The sequence below is a fragment of the Helianthus annuus genome, chromosome 15 (assembly GCF_002127325.2).
Source record: "Helianthus annuus cultivar XRQ/B chromosome 15, HanXRQr2.0-SUNRISE, whole genome shotgun sequence".
Taxonomy (NCBI): domain Eukaryota; kingdom Viridiplantae; phylum Streptophyta; class Magnoliopsida; order Asterales; family Asteraceae; genus Helianthus; species Helianthus annuus.
In genome coordinates this window covers 71,384,280-71,392,664 of record NC_035447.2, presented here as the reverse complement: position 1 = coordinate 71,392,664, position 8,385 = coordinate 71,384,280, and the positions used below count along the sequence as shown (strand labels likewise).

The following is an 8,385-nucleotide window of genomic DNA, read 5'->3' as shown; positions in this document are numbered from 1 at the left end:
ACGGGGGTTGTTAAGGACAATTACTTGCATGGATACGATGGTAATCATGTATTGCGAACTGCCTTGGGCAGTCGACCCGTAGTCATTGGTATCGATAGATCTATGTCGATAATTAACATGCTTCGTTTTCCTCTGTGTACATGCTGGTTATGCGTAAACTATTTCGAACTCTATTATGCTATTATCAAACTTGTATGCTCACCTTTACATTTTATGTATTGACTTTATTTTAACGTATGTGACAGGTGTTTAGACATAGATAAACAATATTTATAATTAAATCTGAGTTGTCGGAACAAAATATTTGCCTGGATTTTATTTGTAATAATTTGTTTGCTACTTGAGGTACGGTATGGGACGTATTATATAAATTAAATAGTAATGATAGTTGTTATGGAAACTTCTGGACAATCTGTTTCGCTCAGTGCCATGCCCCGATGATTCCGCCATCGGTTGGGGTGTGACAGATTGGTATCAGAGCCATAACTATAGGGAATTAGGCAAGACTCGACCTAGTCTCGGTCGATGTCTTAGAGACCTAGACTATAGTTAGGAACCAACAGACCAAGCTTATGTGCTATGTATCCTTCTATTTCTCGCTTACACTACACTATCACTACACTCGGATTTTCAATAAAGATCGGTGGTTTAGCTAAGATTAGGTGTGAAAACCGCAAACTCTTAACTAAATTGCTGATCAATGCTATTTTTATCAACTTATCAATAATCTCTTCATTATGCTTTTTCAATAACGAACGCTTGTTCAACGGGAGATTATACCAAATCAGGAGTGAAATCCATATTTTGATGAATAATCTCCTCTATTTTACTAAAATCAAGGGAAAGTTGTCAAGCCAGGGGTGAAACCCTAACCTTGTCCGCTTGCCCGTGATTTTACCAAAACTCTCACCACAGCCTCAACGGACTCCAACAACCTGAACTCACAAGTATGGCTCAAGGGATACGCACCGAATGCCCAAGAATCGAGGCAAAGGCCGATTCCAAAAGTCGGAATGTGACGACAATTTATTGAGAATAGTCGAATCGCTTTGGGTAGTCGATGTCTAATAGCCGCAGACAATCTATTTCTCGATTTTTATGTGTTTCGATTTTGAGCCCGCAACTGCTGACTCTGATAATTCGTCGATTTTATGTGTGTTATGTGTATTTATCTATTTACATGTTTAAATTTTTGGAAAATTATTCGATTTTGCTATCACTTCGATCGACACACACGACTCGCATTGCTCTTCTGTCTCAATACGCTAACAAGTCGCTGCAGATCTAGACGAAATTATGCTGCGACATACGCTTATACTATACACGGCATGCCATACGATTATGCTATACTACTCGATATGTTATATCTACAAACGACACGCGAGTTTTGAATGATAGGTTTCTGTATTCTGACTGCCTCTGTGATTAAATGTGTATGTGCTTCTGTGTTTCTGTGCCCTACGTGCTTACGCGCTTATGTGTTTCTGTGACTACGTGAATCCGTGATTATGTGCCTATGTGTTTATATGATACGTGCTTCAACGTGTTCATAAGCTTTAGTAAGTAGTAGACGTGTGAGGTGAGATTCGATTTTGATGTGTCTGAGACCCACGACGATGTCTATTGCAGACAATGTCGTCATCTGGACACCAAACCCCACTTACTCGCCAAGAAAAGAGAGACATATGTCTTGCTGCTATCATCGCCAAACAAGTAGCAAAAGCTGTGAGCGATGTCTATGAAAACGTCAGTAAATCATCTGAGGAGTCGAGGACTGAAGCTCCCAAAGATGCCACCAAGACTGTTTTTAGCTTCAAACAGTTCAAGGCATGCGGACCAAAGGAATTCACCGGAGAAGATGGCCCAACAGCTATGTTTCAATGGTTTGATTCCATCGAAGTCACTCTGCGCCAAAGCGGCTGTCCAGAAAATCTCCGTACCCTAAACACAACCGGCGTCTTCCAGTCTCGAGCTCTAGACTGGTGGACGGCCGAGCGAAACAAACGCGGAAATGATGCAGCTTATGAGCTGACTTGGAAAGAGTTGAAAGCCATTATGATGGACGAATTCTGCCCTCCCCATGAATGCCAAAAGTTGGAGGACGAGTTTTGGAACATTAAACAGAAGGATGGAGATAACGCAGCCCTAACTGCTCGCTTTAAACAGCTCAGCATCATCTGTCCCGATCAAGTCAAGACGTCAGACATGGCCATCAAGAAGTACATTCGAGCTCTACCCGATTGTGTTGCCGATTTTGTTCACGCCGCGAAGACCTCATCAATCGAAGAGACTTACTTGCTTGCCGCCGAGATCAACGATAAGCGAGTAAAAGCTGGTTTCTGGGATAAGCCCTCCAAGTCTCTGCACCAAGCCACCACTGTACCGACCGCCGAAACCGCCACTGCTCAACCATCCAAGTCATCACGCCGCAAGAAGAAGCACAACAATAACAGCAGCTCCAGCAACAAGAACTGTGCTATCACTACCACTGCTGTTCCTCTGCAAGCCGTACCGGCTCAGCAGCAGTCTCATCATCGACCAGCACCAGTTACTCAAGCGCCGCCAGCAAAGCGTGCTTACACAGGTCCCCACCCGCTCTGCCCGACATGCTCATATCATCATCTGGTGGGTCTTGCTTGTCGTTTCTGCGCTCATTGCAACTTATACGGTCATTTCACTGCCAACTGTCGCTATGGTCCTGACGTGATTGTCATGGTTCACGCAAATTTAATCCCAATAACAACTATAGATAGTGGTAAAAGGGTATCAAACTCAGGGAGTATATGGAAAGTGTGTTGATTTTATAGCTTTGCGATTAAACTACAATTAACCTAATTTGCAGAAAATAAAGATCAAAGAGTTGGATTGTTGTTTTAGAAAACTAAAGGAATAACTAAGTGCAAATAAAGATTGGTTGTTTAACAGATTAGGAGAGCAATGACCATCTTAGGATTCAGTTTCCTTTAACAATTGTGTGAAATTTCAACTAGAAAGAGTTACATAGACATAACTCGTACATACATAATCGAAGTGATAAAAGGGATCGAAGTACTCGGATTCTAATGCGAGGTTGTTTCCCGATGATCAATCAATCAATAACCAACCCTAACCCTTCCCGTGATATCTCGATTGCCAACGGCACCAAGAATGTACGATCGAGACTAGCAATTGCACTATCGATTAACAAGTTACAAACAATTATGCATATACCATGATATTCAAGTAACGCAAGTTATCATTCTAGAAATTCAGAAATAAACACACAAAAGTTCAAGATAAACCTTCACCTAAGATGATCACCGAAAGTTTAGCCACTCATGGCTTGAACAAACATCATAACAAAAGGATTAATGTTCATACGAATCAAAATCACAAACCAAATGTTAGAAATTGTTTAGAACCAAGCAAGAACAGCCAAATTCGCCCCTAGATAGTTCCCAAATTGTCCAATGATGAGAATATATGAAAAGACATCATAAAAACTAGTTAAATCAGGCAGTTACGGTTTCCGCGTCATCTCCACCGTAAATTACGGTACCACCGTAAGTTACGGTGGACCAAAAAGTGTTACGGTGGGTCTCTACTGCCTAACGGTGGACGAAAAATGTTGGGGTCTACCGTAAATTATGGTACCACCAAATTTAATCCAATTACAACTAATAACTAGTGGTAAGTGGGTATCGAACTCAGGGAGTATGTGGAAAATGTATTGAATTTATAGCCTTGTGAATTAACTACAATTAACCTAATGTGCAGAAAATAAAGTTCAAGATTTGATTGTTTTGGTTTTAGGAACTAATATTAACTAATTAAATTGCAAATCAAAGATTGTAGTTTTGTAAACAAATTAGGAACAAGCGACCATCCTAGACTTCAGGTTTTAATCCGCACTAATGTTTATGCCCAACTAGAAAGAACCACATAGACATGGCTCGTGTTTGATTATCTATTTGTGATGAAAGGGAACTAAGTACTCGGATTGTGAAATGCGAGGTTGTTACCCGATGATCAATTGACAATTATCCAACCCTAATCCCTCCCATGATATCTCGATTGCCAACGGCACCAAGAACGTATGGTTTAGAATTATAAGCAAACAAAAATCAACACTTTACAAACAAACATTCAAACACCATAATAACTCAAACAAACATTCAAAGTTATTATTCTAAAAATTCAAGCACAAACATAGTGTTTCAAAAGTAAACCTTACATCTAGGATGATCACCAAAAGTTTAGCCACTCATGGCTTGAACAAACATCATAACAAAAGGATTAATGTTCATACGAATCAAAATCACAAACCGAATGTTAGAAATTGTTTAGAACCAAGCAAGAACAGCCAAATTCGCCTCTAGAGAGTTCCCAAATCGTCCAATGATGAGAATATATGAAAAGACATCATAAAAACTGATTAAATGAGGCAGTTACGGTTTCCTCGTCATCTCCACCGTAAATTACGGTACCACCGTAAGTTACGGTGGACCAAAAAGTGTTACGGTGGGTCTCTACTGCCTTACGGTGGATGAAAAATGTTGGGGGGTCTACCGTAAATTACGGTACCACCGTAAGTTACGGTAGGCTTCAGCATGAAATTTTGTTTTCAGCATAACTTTTTCGTTTCAACTCCGTTTTCTTCACCGTTTTCGCCTTTGTTCTCGTAATTCCATCCTCTATCATGCTATCTTCTTAATTCTTCAGTTCTAATAAATTATTTTCTTCATGTATGCTCCATCTTTCAATCTCTAATCCAACCGCGCCTATTCCGAAGCTTCATTTCCACACTTTTAAGCTCCGAATGTACCTGAAACATTAGCAACTATAGTCATCTAATTCAAGACAATTACATGATTAAATGAGGGATTAACTTGTCATTTAACACCATTAAGGGTTGTCCTATGGACCACCCATCACATCCCCACACTTAACCGTTGCTTGTCCCGTGCAACCCATCAAAAACTATTTTCAAATGCACAAGCGATCAACATAAATCAAGCATAAACATATCATCCTTTTACTAGCCCTTTTCCTAACACCCAAACAACACACCCCTTGCTATATCTCTCCTCTCGGCAACAAGTAAGCACTAGCAAAGATAAGCTAGACACACAAAAGGCAAACGGGTAATTGCACAACTATATGCTTGTACCTGAATCGGTCCTTCACCTAACAATTGTCAAAACATGAATGCAAATCAAATGGGCTTTAAGGTTGTAACGTGGCTAGGTGTATGGGTAGGAAATGGAATATATTTGTAGTAGCGAATGACTTTACTCGGTCTTTTATTACACAATGAAACAAATAAACACCAAACTTAAACTTCTATATACAAGACAACTCAACATCAATTTCTTTCTTTTCATTGCTTTTTTGCTTTTTTTTTCTTTTTCTTTCTTTTCATATCTCTTTTTTTCTTTTTCTTTTTTTTAATCAATAAGCAAACATTCAACATAACATCATAACATATCTACACACTACTAAAACACTACTAACACTATAAGACCGGGTCAAGTTGGGTAAAATTTTAGGAAACTATCTAAGGGGTAACAAATGATAGGCTATAGGCACAAAATTGGGCAACTAAATGTCCAAACCCCCGCCCCTCTCGCAACCATGCTCATATATATAATTAATGAGGTCCAACCCCCCAAATCCCACACTCGCACTCACTAAGACGAGGCTACCTAATTGCCCTTATCCTTTTCACATTCACATTCAACTAAGAACTCAAACCGTATTAAGGCACAAGTTCTAATGTACCCCCACCCGTTGCCACTCTCATCAAAGACAAGTATTATTTATTTACATGTGTGGCTTCAACTCTCACCAAGAACAAAAGGGTATTAAGGGTTGCCGGTGTATCATTTTGGGGTTAGTCCAAGGTGTTCAAATTTTTCATGTTTTGCTTGATTTAAAAAGTTTTCAAAAATCTCAAAATTTCTCCCCATCCCCACACTTGGGATACATTGACCCCAATGTGTGGTTTTGAGAGACTTTGATCGCATAAATTCTTAAACACCAACTAAAAGCTTATAAAATCAAACCCCAAATTTCTTTTTGTATTTTTTTTAACAAAATCAAACAAACTAACTACCAATATTTCAAAGCTAAAGAACATAACAAGACTAAGGAAAGAGTACATTGACCTGGTGAAGTTTGACACATCAGATGTTGTGGATAATCCGACTTCCTAACACCACCTTCACACAAGTATCCACACATCTTCCCCACACTTGAATGTCACCATGGCCCTGAAACATAGAAAAATAAACACAGAAAGATCAATATAAAACCCCGGGTTGCCTCCCGAGCAGCGCTAAGTTTCGAGTCTTCAGCCAGACCATGCCACCCCTATTTACAGTGGCTCAAAGAATCGGTTCCTATCACCTCCCCCACTGTAGCTTGTCATTGGTTGAAATGCATCCATCAAATGTCCATTCGGTGGATAGTCAACTACATACCTGCTCGAACCTTCATACTTCTTTTCACACTCTGGTGGTTTGTTTGTTTTTATTCTCTGATGCACACTTTTCATATGGTTACTAGACTCTCTACCCTTCTCTTCAATAGGTTCATAACTAATCTCCCTAGTATGAATATCAAAGTACAACTTACGGTTCTTTTCGGTCATAGTAATGATCCCGTCTCTACAGTTGATTTGAGCCCTTGCCGTATAAAGAAACGGTCGACCTAAAATTACCCTTTGTTGTGATGTCGATTTGGTAGAAACATAATCTAAAACCAGAAAATCCAACGGATAGTCAAATTCTCCCAGCTGAATCTTAACATTCCTAACCATTCCCCGTGGACGCCTCCAACTTTCATCCGCCAAGCTAACCATGGTGTCTATATCTTCAAGCGGGCCAAAGTCGTACATATCATATAGATCGCCTGGTAACACACTCATGCTTGCCCCGTAGTCCAACAATGCGTGAGGGATTTTTAATTTTCCCACACGGATAGGCACGATTGGTGCTCCATGCTCTTTATCATTCTCACCATCGGCATCCTTTTTCAAACCTGCATTTATTTGACTCGAAGAAGTTAGACATTTTTCATTAAATTCGGTACTAGGAACGGTGCTTACCATATTGATGTTAACACTTTTAATGTTTTTGGGATTTATCACCGGGTAGCTGGCCTTTTGCTTTCTTCAAAATCGCCACTTCACTCGCAAGTTGACCCATTTGAGTAGTCAAAGTTTGAATAGCTTTATCACGGGCCTCGTCCTTTTGCATCCGAACTTCATCACGTTGATTCATTCGTTGCATTTCGACTTGCATCGCCTTCAACATCTCCATTACTTCGTTTCCTCCCGAAGAGCTTTGACCCGTTTGATATTGCCTTTGAAATCCTTGGTTTCCTTGGAAATTCGGGTTAACTTGATTTGAAGGGTTCCCATAACGAAAGTTTGGGTGATTCCTCAACCTGGGGTGGTAAGTGTTAGAATTCGTATTGTTGTAATTTCTACCACCCCCTCCTTGACCTTGCACAGCATGAACCTCTTCGTATTGCCCATCACCTCCTTGGCAATTTTCAGCCGCATGACCTATTTCATTGCAAATAGCACAAACATCATAAATTTGATTAGAAGTTTGTACATTACCATCATCAACCGCATGCACTTGTGTTCGGGTAATGGCCGGTCGTGCTCTCCTTGATGCTTGAGCTTTTCTCTTTGATGTGACCGCCATTTGCTCCAAAAATTCCCAATCATCATGCTCATAATTTGTACCAAAAGTGCCATTTGTGATAGACATTAAGTCGCGAGCATCTTCAGCACTTAACCCCTCATGGAAAGCATTCATCAATTCCCAAATCTCAATCCCATGATGAGGGCAATTCTTTATCATCATGTTAAAACGTTCAAAAGCCTCATGGAACATCTCACCTTGTTGTTGTTGAAAACTTCTCAACCCTTTCCTAGCATCATTCGTCTTTTGAGCGGTGTAAAATTCATCCAAAAAGGTTTGTTGCATTTCCCCCCATGTATATATAGATGCTGAAGGTAATGTGTAGAACCACTTTTTCGCCTTGTCTTCCAAAGAAAATTGGAATAGTACCAATTTAATATCACCAGCTGAGAATCCTTGACTCCCAAGAGTGTTACAAATCGAGTCATAAGCCTCCAAATGAAAGTAAGGCTCCTCCGTTGCTAAACCCTTATATTTTGGCAAGCTTTGCAATGAGTTGGTTCTCACTTCAAATGTCCTCCCTTGATCATTGTGAGGAATGACTACCGGTGAAGGATTATGAGTGATTATTGGCCTGAAATGCACTTCTATACCTCTTGCATGTTCTCTAAGATGCCTCCTTGGTACACCCAACCGAACTCTTGGACGCATTGGACCCATCGGTCTTGGCATATGCCCTTGTGGTGCAATT

General features: G+C 40.1%; 1 non-coding gene across 1 annotated transcript; it reads left to right on the top strand.

The window, feature by feature from the left end:
• Positions 1-7,824: 7,824 nt before the first annotated feature.
• Positions 7,825-7,930, top strand: LOC118487750. The gene has a single exon (XR_004882693.1). It is a non-coding gene; the product is annotated as a small nucleolar RNA R71 (small nucleolar RNA).
• Positions 7,931-8,385: the final 455 nt, after the last annotated feature.